The sequence below is a fragment of the Hemibagrus wyckioides genome, linkage group LG13 (assembly GCF_019097595.1).
Source record: "Hemibagrus wyckioides isolate EC202008001 linkage group LG13, SWU_Hwy_1.0, whole genome shotgun sequence".
NCBI classification, from domain to species: domain Eukaryota; kingdom Metazoa; phylum Chordata; class Actinopteri; order Siluriformes; family Bagridae; genus Hemibagrus; species Hemibagrus wyckioides.
In genome coordinates, this window is record NC_080722.1 from 20,279,575 (window position 1) to 20,300,621 (window position 21,047).

The window sequence follows — 21,047 nt, forward strand, 5'->3', positions numbered from 1 at the left end:
AGCACTCGGTAATGTTAGCCTAGCTAAACCCTGTGGAGATTTATAAGTCAGTATAATGAGTTATAAACCGTTTTATGATTAAAAATGGTAATGCGCTGTCTAAGAGACGATGCTTGTCACCACAACTGTGCCGTGAGAAAACTTTATTTACTTACTGCTTTTGCTTCAGCTATCGCTTTAGATCGCTAATCCTCCGTGAGGCTCACGGGCGAGTCGGTTCATTGAATCGATTCTTTTATGAACTAATTGAAGGAGTCGACTCCATCGTGAACTACACGTCACTTTTGCACAAACACTTGAATAAATAGTGTAGAAAAAATAGTTAATTGAACTGTGCACTTTTTTCCGGCAGATGCCGGAAATGACCAGTCCTATGGAAGGTCAGGACAGAAGTGCTGGCTTCATGAGTGGTAATGTTTTTTTATTATTATTATTATCATTATTAAAAACTATTACATGGGTAAAATATGAATTTATTATGTATAGGGCTGAACTTTTTCTGATTCGGGACAGGGCCTGAGGTGTTATTAATTACATGTTGGGTCTGTTTTTTTTTTTTCAGCTGGAGTGTTTTATCCAACCTTACATCCTCTGTATGAAGGTCATCATCTTCTGCAGAAAAGGGAGCGCAAACTGGTAATGAATCAAATAAAGTTCTGCTAGAATAGCAGACATCTGGCTGGTTTTATTACAGTCATTCTGTGCTCACGAATCAAGTATTTATCCTAATTCCTTACAGATTATAATCACGGACCCAGATGACTGCGATCGAGACATGATGGCCGAGCTCTATGGAGTAAAAATGTCGGCTTTACTGACGACACCTCCTAAAAGGCCTGAATGCAGCATCGCTGTGAAGGATCCTGTACCCCCGAGAACCACACCCCCAAAGGAGGCGGAGCCGAACACTGCCCCTGCTTCAGAGGTGAATACTGAGCTGGACAATTTCACAGTGTATTACAAAAATACTACTACACAGGAAGAAAGAAACAAATCCAGCTGATTTAGTGGTGTTGTGTGTAATATTACTTTATTTCAGTTTAGATACATTATGATGAACATTACATTGATCCAGTGTGTGTTTTCCCTCAGACCCGATCACAGAAAAAGACCAGGGAACCGGTCAGATTCTTCATTCCCCTGACGGAAGAAGAAAAAGAGGAGGCAAAGAAAGCCAACATCGTTTTTGGTGATGTCTTGTCCGACCACCTGACACTTACAGGGGGTGACATTGTGGAGGCTCCTGCCCCTCTACAAACCACACCCCCAAAGGAGGTGGAGCCAAACACTGCCGCTGCTTCAGAGGTGAATACTGAGCTGGACAATTTCACAGTGTACTCCAGCTGATTTAGTGGTGTTATGTGTTATATTATTTCAGTTTAGATACATTATGATGAACATTACATTGATCCAGTGTGTGTTTTCCCTCAGACCCGATCACAGAAAAAGACCAGGGAACCGGTCAGATTCTTCATTCCCCTGACGGAAGAAGAAAAAGAGGAGGCCAAGAAAGCCAACATCGTTTTTGGTGATGTCTTGTCCGACCACCTGACACTTACAGGGGGTGACATTGTGGAGGCTCCTGTCCATCTACAAGCCACATCCCCAAAGGAGGCGGAGCCGAACATTGCCCCTGCTTCAGAGGTGAATACTGAGCTGGACAATTTCACAGTGTACTCCAGCTGATTTAGTGGTGTTGTGTGTTATATTATTTCAGTTTAGATACATTATGATGAACATTACATTGATCCAGTGTGTGTTTTCCCTCAGACCCGATCACAGAAAAAGACCAGGGAACCGGTCAGATTCTTCATTCCCCTGACGGAAGAAGAAAAAGAGGAGGCCAAGAAAGCCAACATCGTTTTTGGTGATGTCTTGTCCGACCACCTGACACTTACAGGGGGTGACATTGTGGAGGCTCCTGCCCCTCTACAAACCACACCCCCAAAGGAGGTGGAGCCAAACACTGCCCCTGCTTCAGAGGTGAATACTGAGCTGAACAATTTCACAGTGTACTCCAGCTGATTTAGTGGTGTTATGTGTTATATTATTTCAGTTTAGATACATTATGATGAACATTACATTGATCCAGTGTGTGTTTTCCCTCAGACCCGATCACAGAAAAAGACCAGGGAACCGGTCAGATTCTTCATTCCCCTGACGGAAGAAGAAAAAGAGGAGGCCAAGAAAGCCAACATCGTTTTTGGTGCTTTGTTGTCCGACCACCTGACACTTACAGGGGGTGACATTGTGGAGGCTCCTGTCCATCTACAAGCCACATCCCCAAAGGAGGCGGAGCCGAACATTGCCCCTGCTTCAGAGGTGAATACTGAGCTGGACAATTTCACAGTGTACTCCAGCTGATTTAGTGGTGTTGTGTGTTATATTATTTCAGTTTAGATACATTATGATGAACATTACATTGATCCAGTGTGTGTTTTCCCTCAGACCCGATCACAGAAAAAGACCAGGGAACCGGTCAGATTCTTCATTCCCCTGACGGAAGAAGAAAAAGAGGAGGCAAAGAAAGCAAACATCGTTTTTGGTGATGTCTTGTCTGACCACCTGGAACTTACAGGGGGTGACATTGTGGAGGCTCCTGCCCCTGTACAAACCACACCCCCAAAGGAGGCGGAGCCAAACACTGCCCCTGCTTCAGAGGTGAATACTGAGCTGGACAATTTCACAGTGTACTCCAGCTGTTTTAGTGGTGTTGTGTGTAATATTACTTTATTTCAGTTTAGATACATAATGATGAACATTACATTGATCCAGTGTGTGTTTTCCCTCAGACCCGATCACAGAAAAAGTCCAGGGAGCCGGTCAGATTCTTCATGACCGAAGAAGAAAAAGAGAAGGCAAAGAAAGCCAACATCATTTTTGGTGATGTCTTGTCTGACCACCTGGAACTTACAGGGGGTGACATTGTGGAGGCTCCTGCCCCTCTACAAACCACACCCCCAAAGAAGGCTGAGCCAAACAACACTCTTGAGCTTGCTCCTGTTGAGGTCCAGCCCTCAGAGCTTCATCCCGCTGCCACTCCTAGTAACCAAATAGAGAGGAAGAAGTACGATCGGGAATTCCTGCTGCGTTTACGGTTCGTCAGTGCCAGCATGCGCAGACCCGAGGGTTTTCCAGACATCCCCGGCGTCGTTCTAGACAAGGTAAACATGACCGTTAGTGACATGACGCTCTGTAGGAGCACAGTGATTTACTCAGTATGAAGTGTCAGGCTAATATATCACTTTTTATTGCCCTGGAGCAGGTCGAGGACCTGTAAGTCTCACAAAAGGAACTTCAAAACACCAGATAGTTTTATTAATTGTAACATTAAAGTCTTGAGTATCTGAGAGTTGATCAGTCTTTTATTTGGTGCATTAATTAAAAGTATAAGCCAAGCAGTTGACGAAGTCACAGCCTTTCAGTTTTAAATAAACCTTTCAATTGTTTTTGTCGTCTCTCAGCAGTGTGATCTTAAAAAGCCAAACAAGATCATCACCCGCGTGTCTCTGAACGATGACGTGCAACTGGACAAGGCTGAGAAAGCCTGGAAGCCGGCGGCGAAGAAGTCCCGCGGCAACAAGGATGACCAGGAAATGGTCAAGACCCAGGAGCTCTTCAAGAGAGTGCGCAGTATCTTGAATAAACTGACGCCGGAGATGTTCCAGCAGCTCATGAAACGGTTCATGGAGCTGACCATCGACACGGAGGAGAGACTTAAAGGCGTCGTGGACCTCATCTTCGAAAAAGCCATTTCTGAACCCAACTTCTCAGTCACTTATGCCAACATGTGCCGCTGCTTTGTGGGGGTGAGTCGCCACACCCAGCCTCTCGGTCCACATTTATCGGTCATGTCAAAACCTGCACTTTATTCTACACATACACAAGAGCTGTTCATCTATCTATCTATACATACACAAGAGCTGTTCATCTATCTATCTATACATACACAAGAGCTGTTCATCTATCTATCTATACACATACACAAGAGCTATTCATCTATCTATCTATACACATACACAAGAGCTGTTCATCTATCTATCTATACACATACACAAGAGCTGTTCATCTATCTATCTATAAATACACAAGAGCTGTTCATCTATCTATCTATACACATACACAAGAGCTGTTCATCTATCTATCTATACATACACAAGAGCTGTTCATCTATCTATCTATACACATACACAAGAGCTGTTCATCTATCTATCTATACACATACACAAGAGCTGTTCATCTATCTATCTATACACATACACAAGAGCTATTCATCTATCTATCTATACACATACACAAGAGCTGTTCATCTATCTATCTATACACATACACAAGAGCTGTTCATCTATCTATCTATACATACACAAGAGCTGTTCATCTATCTATCTATACACATACACAAGAGCTGTTCATCTATCTATCTATACATACACAAGAGCTGTTCATCTATCTATCTATACACATACACAAGAGCTGTTCATCTATCTATCTATACACATACACAAGAGCTGTTCATCTATCTATCTATACATACACAAGAGCTGTTCATCTATCTATCTATACACATACACAAGAGCTGTTCATCTATCTATCTATACATACACAAGAGCTGTTCATCTATCTATCTATACACATACACAAGAGCTATTCATCTATCTATCTATACATACACAAGAGCTGTTCATCTATCTATCTATACACATACACAAGAGCTGTTCATCTATCTATCTATACATACACAAGAGCTGTTCATCTATCTATCTATACATACACAAGAGCTGTTCATCTATCTATCTATACACATACACAAGAGCTATTCATCTATCTATCTATACATACACAAGAGCTGTTCATCTATCTATCTATACACATACACAAGAGCTGTTCATCTATCTATCTATACACATACACAAGAGCTGTTCATCTATCTATCTATACATACACAAGAGCTGTTCATCTATCTATCTATACACATACACAAGAGCTGTTCATCTATCTATCTATACACATACACAAGAGCTGTTCATCTATCTATCTATACATACACAAGAGCTGTTCATCTATCTATCTATACACATACACAAGAGCTGTTCATCTATCTATCTATACATACACAAGAGCTGTTCATCTATCTATCTATACACATACACAAGAGCTGTTCATCTATCTATCTATACACATACACAAGAGCTGTTCATCTATCTATCTATACATACACAAGAGCTGTTCATCTATCTATCTATACACATACACAAGAGCTGTTCATCTATCTATCTATACATACACAAGAGCTGTTCATCTATCTATCTATACACATACACAAGAGCTATTCATCTATCTATCTATACATACACAAGAGCTGTTCATCTATCTATCTATACACATACACAAGAGCTGTTCATCTATCTATCTATACATACACAAGAGCTGTTCATCTATCTATCTATACATACACAAGAGCTGTTCATCTATCTATCTATACACATACACAAGAGCTATTCATCTATCTATCTATACATACACAAGAGCTGTTCATCTATCTATCTATACATACACAAGAGCTGTTCATCTATCTATCTATACACATACACAAGAGCTATTCATCTATCTATCTATACATACACAAGAGCTGTTCATCTATCTATCTATACACATACACAAGAGCTGTTCATCTATCTATCTATACACATACACAAGAGCTGTTCATCTATCTATCTATACATACACAAGAGCTGTTCATCTATCTATCTATACACATACACAAGAGCTGTTCATCTATCTATCTATACACATACACAAGAGCTGTTCATCTATCTATCTATACATACACAAGAGCTGTTCATCTATCTATCTATACACATACACAAGAGCTATTCATCTATCTATCTATACACATACACAAGAGCTGTTCATCTATCTATCTATACACATACACAAGAGCTGTTCATCTATCTATCTATACATACACAAGAGCTGTTCATCTATCTATCTATACACATACACAAGAGCTGTTCATCTATCTATCTATACATACACAAGAGCTGTTCATCTATCTATCTATACACATACACAAGAGCTGTTCATCTATCTATCTATACACATACACAAGAGCTGTTCATCTATCTATCTATACATACACAAGAGCTGTTCATCTATCTATCTATACACATACACAAGAGCTATTCATCTATCTATCTATACATACACAAGAGCTGTTCATCTATCTATCTATACACATACACAAGAGCTGTTCATCTATCTATCTATACATACACAAGAGCTGTTCATCTATCTATCTATACACATACACAAGAGCTGTTCATCTATCTATCTATACACATACACAAGAGCTGTTCATCTATCTATCTATACATACACAAGAGCTGTTCATCTATCTATCTATACACATACACAAGAGCTATTCATCTATCTATCTATACATACACAAGAGCTGTTCATCTATCTATCTATACACATACACAAGAGCTGTTCATCTATCTATCTATACATACACAAGAGCTGTTCATCTATCTATCTATACACATACACAAGAGCTGTTCATCTATCTATCTATACACATACACAAGAGCTGTTCATCTATCTATCTATACATACACAAGAGCTGTTCATCTATCTATCTATACACATACACAAGAGCTATTCATCTATCTATCTATACATACACAAGAGCTGTTCATCTATCTATCTATACACATACACAAGAGCTGTTCATCTATCTATCTATACATACACAAGAGCTGTTCATCTATCTATCTATACACATACACAAGAGCTATTCATCTATCTATCTATACATACACAAGAGCTGTTCATCTATCTATCTATACACATACACAAGAGCTGTTCATCTATCTATCTATACACATACACAAGAGCTGTTCATCTATCTATCTATACATACACAAGAGCTGTTCATCTATCTATCTATACACATACACAAGAGCTGTTCATCTATCTATCTATACACATACACAAGAGCTGTTCATCTATCTATCTATACATACACAAGAGCTGTTCATCTATCTATCTATACACATACACAAGAGCTGTTCATCTATCTATCTATACATACACAAGAGCTGTTCATCTATCTATCTATACATACACAAGAGCTGTTCATCTATCTATCTATACATACACAAGAGCTGTTCATCTATCTATCTATACACATACACAAGAGCTGTTCATCTATCTATCTATACATACACAAGAGCTGTTCATCTATCTATCTATACACATACACAAGAGCTGTTCATCTATCTATCTATACACATACACAAGAGCTGTTCATCTATCTATCTATACATACACACACAAGAGCTGTTCATCTATCTATCTATACATACACAAGAGCTGTTCATCTATCTATCTATACACATACACAAGAGCTGTTCATCTATCTATCTATACACATACACAAGAGCTATTCATCTATCTATCTATACATACACAAGAGCTGTTACTCTATCTATCTATACACATACACAAGAGCTGTTCATCTATCTATCTATACATACACAAGAGCTGTTCATCTATCTATCTATACATACACAAGAGCTGTTCATCTATCTATCTATACACATACACAAGAGCTATTCATCTATCTATCTATACATACACAAGAGCTGTTCATCTATCTATCTATACACATACACAAGAGCTGTTCATCTATCTATCTATACATACACAAGAGCTGTTCATCTATCTATCTATACATACACAAGAGCTGTTCATCTATCTATCTATACACATACACAAGAGCTGTTCATCTATCTATCTATACACATACACAAGAGCTGTTCATCTATCTATCTATACACATACACAAGAGCTGTTCATCTATCTATCTATACACATACACAAGAGCAGTTCATCTATCTATCTGTACATACACAAGAGCTGTTCATCTATCTATCTATACACATACACAAGAGCTGTTCATCTATCTATCTATACATACACAAGAGCTGTTCATCTATCTATCTATACACATACACAAGAGCTGTTCATCTATCTATCTATACATTCACAAGAGCTGTTCATCTATCTATCTATACACATACACAAGAGCTGTTCATCTATCTATCTATACATACACAAGAGCTGTTCATCTATCTATCTATACACATGCACAAGAGCTGTTCATCTATCTATCTATACATTCACAAGAGCTGTTCATCTATCTATCTATACACATGCACAAGAGCTGTTCATCTATCTATCTATATACATAGACAAGAGCTGTTCATCTATCTGTCTATACACATACACAAGAGCTGTTCATCTATCTATCTATACATACACAAGAGCTGTTCATCTATCTATCTATACATACACAAGAGCTGTTCATCTATCTATCTATACACATACACAAGAGCTGTTCATCTATCTATCTATACACATACACAAGAGCTGTTCATCTATCTATCTGTACACTTACACAAGAGCTGTTCATCTATCTATCTATACACATACACAAGAGCTGTTCATCTATCTATCTATACACATACACAAGAGCTGTTCATCTATCTATCTATACACATACACAAGAGCTGTTCATCTATCTATCTGTACATACACAAGAGCTGTTCATCTATCTATCTATACACATACACAAGAGCTGTTCATCTATCTATCTATACATACACAAGAGCTGTTCATCTATCTATCTGTACACATCACAAGAGCTGTTCATCTATCTATCTATACACATACACAAGAGCTGTTCATCTATCTATCTATACATACACAAGAGCTGTTCATCTATCTATCTGTACACATACACAAGAGCTGTTCATCTATCTATCTGTACACATACACAAGAGCTGTTCATCTATCTATCTATACATACACAAGAGCTGTTCATCTATCTATCTATACACATACACAAGAGCTGTTCATCTATCTATCTGTACACATACACAAGAGCTGTTCATCTATCTATCTATACACATACACAAGAGCTGTTCATCTATCTATCTATACATACACAAGAGCTGTTCATCTATCTATCTGTACACATACACAAGAGCTGTTCATCTATCTATCTGTACACATACACAAGAGCTGTTCATCTATCTGTCTATACACATACACAAGAGCTGTTCATCTATCTATCTGTACACATACACAAGAGCTGTTCATCTATCTATACATACACAAGAGCTGTTCATCTATCTATCTATACACATACACAAGAGCTGTTCATCTATCTATCTATACACATACACAAGAGCAGTTCATCTATCTATCTATACATACACAAGAGCTGTTCATCTATCTGTCTATACACATACACAAGAGCTGTTCATCTATCTGTCTATACACATACACAAGAGCTGTTCATCTATCTATCTATACATACACAAGAGCTGTTCATCTATCTATCTGTCCACATACACAAGAGCTGTTCATCTATCTGTCTATACACATACACAAGAGCTGTTCATCTATCTATCTATACATACACAAGAGCTGTTCATCTATCTATCTATACACATACACAAGAGCTGTTCATCTATCTATCTGTACACATACACAAGAGCTGTTCATCTATCTATCTGTACACATACACAAGAGCTGTTCATCTATCTATCTGTACACATACACAAGAGCTGTTCATCTATCTATCTATACACATACACAAGAGCTGTTCATCTATCTATCTGTACACATACACAAGAGCTGTTCATCTATCTATCTGTACACATACACGAGAGCTGTTCATCTATCTATCTATACATACACAAGAGCTGTTCATCTATCTATCTATACACATACACAAGAGCTGTTCATCTATCTATCTATACATACACAAGAGCTGTTCATCTATCTATCTGTACACATACACAAGAGCTGTTCATCTATCTATCTATACACATACACAAGAGCTGTTCGTCTATCTGTCTATACACATACCCAAGAGCTGTTCATCTATCTGTCTATACACATACACAAGAGCTGTTCATCTATCTATCTGTACATATACACAAGAGCTGTTCATCTATCTATCTGTACATATACACAAGAGCTGTTCATCTATCTATCTATACACATACACAAGAGCTGTTCATCTATCTATCTATACATACACAAGAGCTGTTCATCTATCTATCTGTACACATACACAAGAGCTGTTCATCTATCTGTCTATACACATACACAAGAGCTGTTCATCTATCTGTCTATACACATACACAAGAGCTGTTCATCTATCTATCTATACATACACAAGAGCTGTTCATTTATCTATCTGTACACATACACAAGAGCTGTTCATCTATCTGTCTATACACATATACAAGAGCTGTTCATCTATCTATCTATACACATACACAAGAGCTGTTCATCTATCTATCTATACACATACACAAGAGCTGTTCATCTATCTATCTATACACATACACAAGAGCTGTTCATCTATCTATCTATACATACACAAGAGCTGTTCATCTATCTATCTGTACACATACACAAGAGCTGTTCATCTATCTATCTATACACATACACAAGAGCTGTTCGTCTATCTGTCTATACACATACCCAAGAGCTGTTCATCTATCTGTCTATACACATACACAAGAGCTGTTCATCTATCTATCTGTACATATACACAAGAGCTGTTCATCTATCTATCTGTACATATACACAAGAGCTGTTCATCTATCTATCTATACACATACACAAGAGCTGTTCATCTATCTATCTATACATACACAAGAGCTGTTCATCTATCTATCTGTACACATACACAAGAGCTGTTCATCTATCTGTCTATACACATACACAAGAGCTGTTCATCTATCTATCTATACATACACAAGAGCTGTTCATCTATCTATCTATACATACACAAGAGCTGTTCATCTATCTATCTGTACACATACACAAGAGCTGTTCATCTATCTGTCTATACACATATACAAGAGCTGTTCATCTATCTATCTGTACACATACACAAGAGCTGTTCATCTATCTATCTGTACACATACACAAGAGCTGTTCATCTATCTATCTATACATACACAAGAGCTGTTCATCTATCTATCTATACATACACAAGAGCTGTTCATCTATCTATCTATACACATACACAAGAGCTGTTCATCTATCTATCTGTACACATACACAAGAGCTGTTCATCTATCTATCTGTACACATACACAAGAGCTGTTCATCTATCTATCTGTACACATACACAAGAGCTGTTCATCTATCTATCTATACACATACACAAGAGCTGTTCATCTATCTATCTGTACACATACACAAGAGCTGTTCATCTATCTATCTGTACACATACACAAGAGCTGTTCATCTATCTATCTGTACACATACACAAGAGCTGTTCATCTATCTATCTATACATACACAAGAGCTGTTCATCTATCTATCTATACACATACACAAGAGCTGTTCATCTATCTATCTGTACACATACACAAGAGCTGTTCATCTATCTATCTATACATACACAAGAGCTGTTCATCTATCTATCTATACACATACACAAGAGCTGTTCATCTATCTATCTATACATATACACAAGAGCTGTTCATCTATCTATCTGTACATATACACAAGAGCTGTTCATCTATCTATCTATACACATACACAAGAGCTGTTCATCTATCTATCTATACATACACAAGAGCTGTTCATCTATCTATCTATACACATACACAAGAGCTGTTCATCTATCTGTCTATACACATACACAAGAGCTGTTCATCTATCTATCTATACACATACACAAGAGCTGTTCATCTATCTATCTATACACATACACAAGAGCTGTTCATCTATCTATCTATACATACACAAGAGCTGTTCATCTATCTATCTATACACATACACAAGAGCTGTTCATCTATCTATCTATACACATACACAAGAGCTGTTCATCTATCTATCTGTACACATACACAAGAGCTGTTCATCTATCTATCTGTACACATACACAAGAGCTGTTCATCTATCTATCTGTACACATACACAAGAGCTGTTCATCTATCTATCTATACACATACACAAGAGCTGTTCATCTATCTATCTGTACACATACACAAGAGCTGTTCATCTATCTATCTATACATACACAAGAGCTGTTCATCTATCTGTCTATACACATACACAAGAGCTGTTCATCTATCTATCTATACACATACACAAGAGCTGTTCATCTATCTATCTATACACATACACAAGAGCTGTTCATCTATCTATCTATACACATACACAAGAGCTGTTCATCTATCTATCTATACACATACACAAGAGCTGTTCATGTCTTCCAGAAATTTCTACCCATATGGGGAAAACAGCAAAACTAAAGCTACATGCAAAAGGGCTGTGTTCATTTTTATGCAGGTTACTTGATAGGATGCTGTCATCGATATACCGAAGTGTCTTTTGGCTTAAAATGACATTTACGTTTGGTGACAGTAAAAAAGCACATAATCGTCTGGTTTTTAAATCATCTTTTTTTCTCCTTTGTCCAGCTGAAAGTGCCCACCTCTGACAACTCTGGAGCCACTGTGAGTTTCCACAGACTGCTGCTGAATCGCTGCCAGAAAGAGTTTGAGAAGGACAAAGGCGATGACGAGATCTTTCAGCAGAAGCAGAAGGAGCTGGATGCTGCCACAGAGGTGCTGCACACACACCATCTCTCTATCTCACACACTCGCGCACGTCTTTTAACTACGCAATGTGGATTTATAGGAACTCTTCAGATCTTTTATATGTAAAGCATGTTTAAGACCATGGAGAAAATAAGCTGTGTATGTAAATCTTACACTGATAATGTCGTAACCAGCGTGACCACCGTGACTAAGCGCTGATGTTTTCCTGCAGGAGGAAGTTGAGCAGCGGCTAAACGAAGCCCGCCGCCGTTCCCTCGGCAACATCAAATTCATCGGAGAGCTGTTTAAGCTGAAGATGGTGAAGGAGCAGATCATGCACGTCTGCATCGTCAAGCTGCTGAAGAACCACGAGGAGAGCCTCGAGGTTCTCTGCAGACTCCTGTCCACCATCGGCAAGAACCTGGACCTCGAGGAGTCAAAGGTAACTAGTGCTCACACACACACACACACACACAAACCCTGCTGAATTCTCTTTAGTCAGGTTAACTTCAGCACTGCTGCAGTGTGTTAATTGTGTGTGTGTGTGTGTGTGTTTTATAGCCCTGTATGGATCAGTACTTCCAACAAATGGAGCAGATAGTAAAGGAGAGAAAAACATCTTCAAGGATCCGCTTCATGCTGCAGGACGTGTTGGACCTGAGAAAAGTACATTTCATTTTCTTTATTTGACTTTAGACATTTTAAAAGAGACTCTCTCTCACTTCATCACTTTACCTTTAATTGTCCTACTTTTTTAAGCACTTTTGTTGTTCAAACACATTTATTTTGTTGATCATGCTCAGAGCAGCACTTTCCCCACTTGCCATATTTTTAACCTGGTGTTTTGAAGAGCTTTTTCTTTAGTGTTTCTATAAAAGATTAGGGCTGTTTTGTGTTGTGTCATAAGAAAGGGTGTAATAATTCACGTTATACTGGGTGTAAAAACATGGTGTAAACAGTAGAGGAGGCACTGAATCCGCATGCAGGATCGTTATCAGACCAGATCCAAGCCAGATAATGGTGGATCAGATATCCGAGTGAGCCAGAAGGATTTGAGTTTGTTCACATTCTTCTGCCTCTGATCCTCCTGCTCTTTTCCGTGTGTACAGAATAACTGGGTTCCCCGGCGAGGTGACCAGGGCCCTAAAACCATTGGCCAGATCCATAAAGATGCAGAACTGGAGGAACAAAGAGAGCTGATTAAAGTGCAGCAGCTGCTTCAGTCCAAGAAAAACTCGTGTCAAGAAAGACGAGGCAAAATGAATCACCCTCAGGACGAGGGCTGGAACGCGGTACCCAACAGGACCATGAAGCAGCCCATCGACACGCCCCGCCTCACCGAGGTACTGAACACCTGAGTGCAAAACAACAAAACCATCAATTTATGACGAGTTTGTTTGAGAAATTGAAATGAACGTAATGCTCATAGACCATAAAGTGGGTTAAGGTCAGTTTGGTGTGTGTGTGTGTGTGTGTGTGTGTGTGTGTGTGTATTTATTTCTTTATTTATTTTATTGTCACAGCCTGATGCAGGACAGTCGGCCATGTGCACCCTGAACCGATTCTCAGTCCTTCATCAGTCAGGACCTTCATCCACATCCTGCTCATCCTCATTGGACTCTAAGTGCAGAGTTCCCCAGGACCAAGTGCTGGACAGAAAAGGTATCTGCAAACCGGCCCTGAGTGAGGAGGAGGTGGAGAAGAAAACCACCGCCATCATCGAGGAGTACCTGCACATCAACGACCTGAAGGTGAAAATGACTGCAAGTGAAATTCTGTACTGCAGTCGCTTTAAAGCCAGAAGTGTTATGTTCAAACTCTTTCTCTCTCTGTCCTGTAGGAGGCAGTGCAGTGTGTAGAGGAGCTGAACAGTGCGTCTGTGCTCTTCGTCTTCGTACGTAACGCCGTGGAGTTGACGCTCGAACGCAGCGCCGTCGCCCGAGAGCGCCTGGGCCTTCTGCTGCATGAACTGATCAGCACCAGGATTTTACCTCCTGAGCAGTACTTCAGAGGGTGAGTGTTCCTCAGACCAGCAGGAGAACGCTGTTGGTTCCACAGACATTAATCACAAACCCCTGCTATTTTACATTACTGATAAATGTCCCAATAGACTTTGTCAGTTTTTTTTTTATATCATCGTGATACATGTCCTTATATTCTTCACTCTCGTCACCCTGCTCGGATTATGACCTCAGTTTTGTGCAACATGTCCGGGCCACTGATGAATCGATCAAATCGATAATAATCGATAATGAAAATCGATGTCAACGAATGACATTATCGATTAGTTGGCCGGCGCACGTCATCACGCATTCAATCATAGCGTTGTTCCAGGCGCACATCGGAAGAATGGCGGAGGACACAAGCACTTCAGATAAAAGTCTGCAACGCAAGTCCTCTAAGGCATGGGAGCATTTCATATTAAATTCCACGTGAACTGTAACTTGCAAACTTTGCAAAGCGGAGCTTCAGTGGCACGGAAACACGACAATGATGAACGAGCACATTAAAGATTTGTCATGATTTGTCAGAACATGTTTCATTCCAAATTCCTTTTCCATTATTTTTTAATGAATGCGATATACGAATGTGTTTGACCGTTGCGTGCGCATCTTTTGCAGCCCCTCGCGCGTCTTATGTTAAAATGATTTCAACTTTTCCAAGCAGTGCAGCTCATCAATGTCACAACATGTAGGTTATTGTCCTTCTGCAATGCAGAACTATGGCACAAAAAATAAATACTTTATCGATCGAGTTATTTGTCTTTTGAGAGGCAAACTTTTATTTAGAGGCTAAAAATCTGGGGGTGCTTATGGTGGACTCTTTGAACCGTCTATAAAATTGTGTGTGTGTCTTTTCAGGCTTCGGGAGATTCTGGAGGTGGCTGATGACATGGCCATCGACATTCCTCACATCTGGCAGTATCTGACAGAGATCATCACACCCATGCTGCATGATGGAGGAATCCCCATGGGGCCGCTCTTCAGGTACACTTCTTACTGTAACGGTGTTTATCGAGCAGCCAAACCTTCATTTCACAGTGTGATAGGGATAAGCACATTCTGGAAATAGGAACCCGATTTAGGTGAAAAAAGATACAATAATACATGAATTTCAGTCTGTGTTTTGAAAAACGGGGCGGTTACAGTTCGTACATCACGACTAATCATAGCTCTGTTAGAGAAGGAAGCAGCGCGTACGTGAGACCTGCGTGAGTTTAAACTGCTCACATAAGTTACACTGAAGAAGCGTTCACTAGACGCCACATCAGACACAAAACCTAGATGTCCTCAGAAACCCCTCACTGTTCCCAAATATTGAATAATCTTCAAAATCCAGAAGAGTGCAACTGGAAGCAGAGCTTTCAGAAGGTTTGGAGGTTAAGATTCAGGCAGTAATAACACTGTATACTGGTTTAGGGTTGTGCAGAAGTCTGTGATTTGATGAACTGTTCTTCTGTCAGAGACACAGTCACATGCTGCTGTACTGCTTCCACTATTTCTAACAGATAATGTAATATTTGTAGGTAATTAACATAAACTCTCACTGTGTGTGTGTGTAGAGAGCTGACGAAGCCATTGCTGCCAATAGGAAAAGCTGCTGTGCTGCTGGTTCACATCCTCAACCGACTGGTACGTGTCTCTCTCTCTCTCTCTCTCTCTCTCTCTCTCTCTGTTTGAGATCTGAAATATCTGAGCAGTTACTACCTCATATGAAATGATCAGTTCTGCTACTGCCCTGGTTACTGCTGACTCTACACTCTAAAGTAACATGTGAGGCGTCTAGAACGTCAATGTAAATGTTTATAATTTTTCCTCCTTTTATTTTTAGGGTCACAATAAAGCTGGTGCTTTGTGGATTGATGCTGAACTCAACTGGAAGGACTTCCTACCTGAGGATGAGGATGTCAACAAGTTTGTGGCAGAGCAGGTAACAAGACTGCTTTTATATACCTCTGTGTGTGTGTGTGTGTGTGTGTGTGTGTGTTATTCCCCACACACAGCTGAACACTGCACTCAGCACGGTGTAACTCTCACGAAGAAAGAAATTCGACTCCTCTGCAGCAAGTCAAATTCTGTGTGTGTTGGTTTGCTTTGTTTTGTTGGTCTTAAAAAGAGAAAATAATCTCTGTACAAATTGTATTTAACTTGTGTCTATAATTACCTACTGATTTTTATTTAGAGCTTCCCTCAGACAATGGTCTGTTTTTACACTGAACCCCCAAAATAATAAATAGTTTCTTCATCCAACCAAAATTTCAATCTGATTCCGAATGCTCTTTGTTTGTAGAAAGTGGAGTTTACGCTGGGGAGGAGCCCAGAAAGAAGGAGCTAAAGAAAGAAGGAGAAGCTGGAAAAGCTGAGAAAGAAGGAGCTGAGAGCCAAGGAGCTGAGCAATAATATTTAATCAGTTATCTGACAATAAAAGAATCATTGACAGAAACATTAGTGACATTGTGTGTAGAAATGTATGGCCATGGGCTTGTTTTTGCTCCATAGACTTGATTTAGAAGTTGAATCACTCATAAAACCTGTCATGTGATAACAGTTTTTAGTATGTGAAGAGATAAACTTCATTTCCCACAATGCACTATGGCCTACAAGCATGGCTGCACCAGACTCCAACATCCACTACAACACAGCCTCCTTCATTTTGATCATTTTCACCTAAGGACTTTCACATCATCTTTTCAAGGCACTCCCCTCCTGCAGAAGACTGTGGTCCATCAAGACAAAACCTCATGGCATAAAAACTTTCTTTTTTGATCAGCAACTGGCCTCATCAACAACATGCAGGACGCACCATGGTCTCTGCCTCCTTGGACGCACAAACCCCCTTTGTTTTGTTTGTACATGTCACATTAACACACTCGACTCAGACAGCCATACTGCACCTGCACCTTATTTTACCTTCCTACCTCAAACTGAGTTTTGCATTGGTCCACTAATGTACAGTGAATGTCCACTTAATGTTTCTATCTGCACTGACCGTAGCACTGCTAATTTATTGCTTGCACTGGTTCACTTTTTATACAATATAATACTGCCCTGTTACACACTTCATTTCCTCTTGCTAAAGATTTGCTTAGACTTTTCTTGATATTTTTTATATTTAGATTTTTATTGTTGTGCACCAATACACCAAGGCAAATTCCTTGTACATGTAAAACCAACAGGACTTGACAATAAAGCTGATTCTGATTCACATGTTTTTCTAAAGGGACAAGCACATAGGCTGCTGCTATGACAATGAATGACTATTGGGACATGGACATGATTGTGCCCCATCATTGACTACACTGCAATCTTTGGGCACATGCTGTACTGGGGATTTCTATCACACTTGCTTTTTTGTGCAGCTTAACATGAACACTGATGCTTGCCTACAAAGCTAAGAATGGACCAGCACCATCTTACCTCAAAGATCTTATTACTCCTCGCACTGCACCTCGCTCCCTCTGATCCACTAGCACTGCCTGACTGGTCCCACCATCTCTCAGGGTAAAAGGTAGGTATTCATCTAGACTCTTCTCTCTTCTGGCACCGAGGTGGTGGAATGAACTTCAACCTAGATGTTTGTACAGCAGAGTCTCTGACTATCTTCAAACGACGGCTTAAGACCTACCTTTTCCTGAAGCACTTAAACTAGCTCTTATCTTTCCCTGTTTATGTATTTTTATATGTTTTATAATTTTAAGCTAATGGTATCCTAAGTCTGTAACCTATTGAACCAGTGTTAATGTTTTCAATGATAGAGACTTAAAACACTTTCGTATGTCGCTCTGGATAAGAGCGTCTGGCAAATGCCAGAAATGTAAATGTAAATGTATCGATTGCTTTACCACAGGAACACTGTTGAAGAGATTCTTCACATTTTAGCATCAGGGATGTCTTGACATCATGCTGAATGAATTGACCTTGAATCAGCATTGGATATGAAATATTTTCTCAGTATATGCTATTTGACATTGTATGGAACATTATACATATATATACACTACCAGTCAAAAGTTTGGACACATCTTCTAATCCCATGGTCTTTCCTGATGTTTATTTCTTTCTACATTGTAAAACAATGCTGAAGGCGGCCGAAATACACAATAATGCCCTTTGAACAGTTGATATTGAGATATGTCTGCTACTGATGCTCTGTAAAGCCTTCATAACGGCTCTAATCTGAGGTGCTGTTAATTGGTGATTTCTGAGGCTGGTCACTCTAAATGAACTTCTCCTCTGCAGCAGAGGTCAGTTTTGGTCTTGCTTTACTGGGATGGTCTTCATGTGAGCCAGTTTCATCATGGTGCTTGATGGGTTTTGCAAATGCACTTGACAATACTGTTCTTGCAAGAACTATTCCAGAACATCTGACCTTCGTGTCTTAAAATAACAACTGACTGATTTTGGTTGTCATTACATATGGATTACTTAAGTCCATGTGTGTTATTTCATAGTTATGAAATCTTCGGTATTGTTCCAGAATGTAGAAAATAAATCCCTAAATAAAAAAACATTGAATTAAAAGGTGTGTCCAAACTTTTGACTGGTAGTGTATGTGTGTTTATATATATTATTGTATATATATGTATGTATGTATCTATAACCTTTTACGGTATTTCCTCAATGTTAAAATAGCAGAGTCCAAGTCTAAATTTATTTTTAATAGCAAGCTAAAAAGTTTACATCCCCTTTGATTAACCCTCTAGGTATTTGACTTTAATATGTAAAGTTGGGTGTCTGATCCTTTAAGAAACATCATCAACACTTAATGCTTGATGAATGACACCAGGTATGTTAAATTAGCATGAATTTTATAGATCTCCAGGAGCAGTCTCAAGCAACAATGGGATCAGGGAAACAGCTGTCAGAAGATCTAAAAATTAAATTGGTAAACTTTCATAAAGCTGGAGAGTTAATTTACAAGTCGGTCTTAAAATCCTGTAGAGTGAACTAGGCTTAAGACTCACACTAAAGCCGAGTTCACACTACAGGATTTTAAGCACGATTTGCAAATTAATGAGCCCAATATCAGATTTTAAAGCCAAGCCTTCCACCATCAGTCAAAAAGCTAAAAATGAAAAGGCAGTGGATCTTCAACAAGACAATGATCCAAAACACAAAGCAAAGTCAACTCAGGAATGGTTTAAAAAGAATAAGGTGAATGTTTTGCCATGGCCTTCCCAGTCTCCAGACTTGAATATAATAGAAAACCTGTGGATAGATTTGAAGAAAGCCGTGCAGGACACACAGCCAAGCAATCTGGTAGACTTGGAACAAATATGCCAGGAGGAATGGGCTAAAATTACACCTGAGAGGATACAAAAGCTGCTCAGAGGTTACCCAAAGAGGTTGGAGGAAGTTATAAAGGCAAAGGGAGGACATACAAAGTATTAGAAAAAATTTCATAAAGGGGGATACAAACTTTTGGACTGATATAATTTCCATTATGTCACTGTCACTTTCTTTTTATACACTCTTTGACCATTTTTGTTACTTTTGATAATTAAGGAACTTGATGAAAAGGCTCAAGAACTTTCGCACTGTTAGATTTGATCCCCGACACAAATGAACAATAAGATTAGGACATGGGAAGATGATTGTAGTGAGAGGCCAAGATGCGAAGATGTGACCAAAAGCCATAAAGGTTGTTATTTCAAAACTATATAAGAAACTGGTTCACTACAGTGAAGGCAGATCATCTGTGTTTTGGCATCCTAAACCCTTTTCTTTCATTTTTTTATTTTAATTAGCAAGATGTTCTCTCTAGGGTACAGTCTAGCAGCTCATTTTGAATGATTCAGCTCGAGGTAGTATTATTAACCAGGTTTGAGGAAAAAAAACCCAGCCAAACTATATTTATTCAGAGAAATATGGTGGAAACTCCAAAACTTGCTGAGTGGAAATGCTTCTCACTTCTTGAGATGATGGTTTAATTTCTGGCAATGATCCAGTTAATAGCAATCCAGCAAACACACACAGACAAAACACATCAAACATTACAGAGAAAACAATCCTTAATAATCCAATAAAACACCAATAATGACAGATGTACAATAAAAAGCTCATCCAAGGTGTGTGTGTGTGTGTGTGTGTGTGTGTGTGTGTGTTCGTGTGCTCGAGCCCCGAATGAATAGCTCTAGCGACGCCCCTGGTTTGGAGCACATGATCGACTCATTATTCCATTTTTATTAATGAAGTGTTGTGGAAGATATAAATGTGTCAAAGCAGATCTGCAGATAGATGGAGACTACGAAAAGGAGGTCATCTGTAACAAAGACAAAGCGAGTTACAGCATGAGTTTATAAAGGTCGACTACAAATTGTAGATAAAACCTGCACTGGATTATGAACGACTTCTGCCCCTTCCAATATGGCGGACGCATTGGCGTGTCGGTGTCCATATCAATATC

The 21,047-nt window shown here is 39.2% G+C and overlaps 2 pseudogenes; both read left to right on the forward strand.

The window, feature by feature from the left end:
- Positions 1-352: 352 nt before the first annotated feature.
- On the forward strand, positions 353-16,976 carry LOC131363650 (eukaryotic translation initiation factor 4 gamma 1-like; annotated as a pseudogene).
- On the forward strand, positions 14,819-14,881 carry LOC131364224 (small nucleolar RNA SNORD66; annotated as a pseudogene).
- Positions 16,977-21,047: the final 4,071 nt, after the last annotated feature.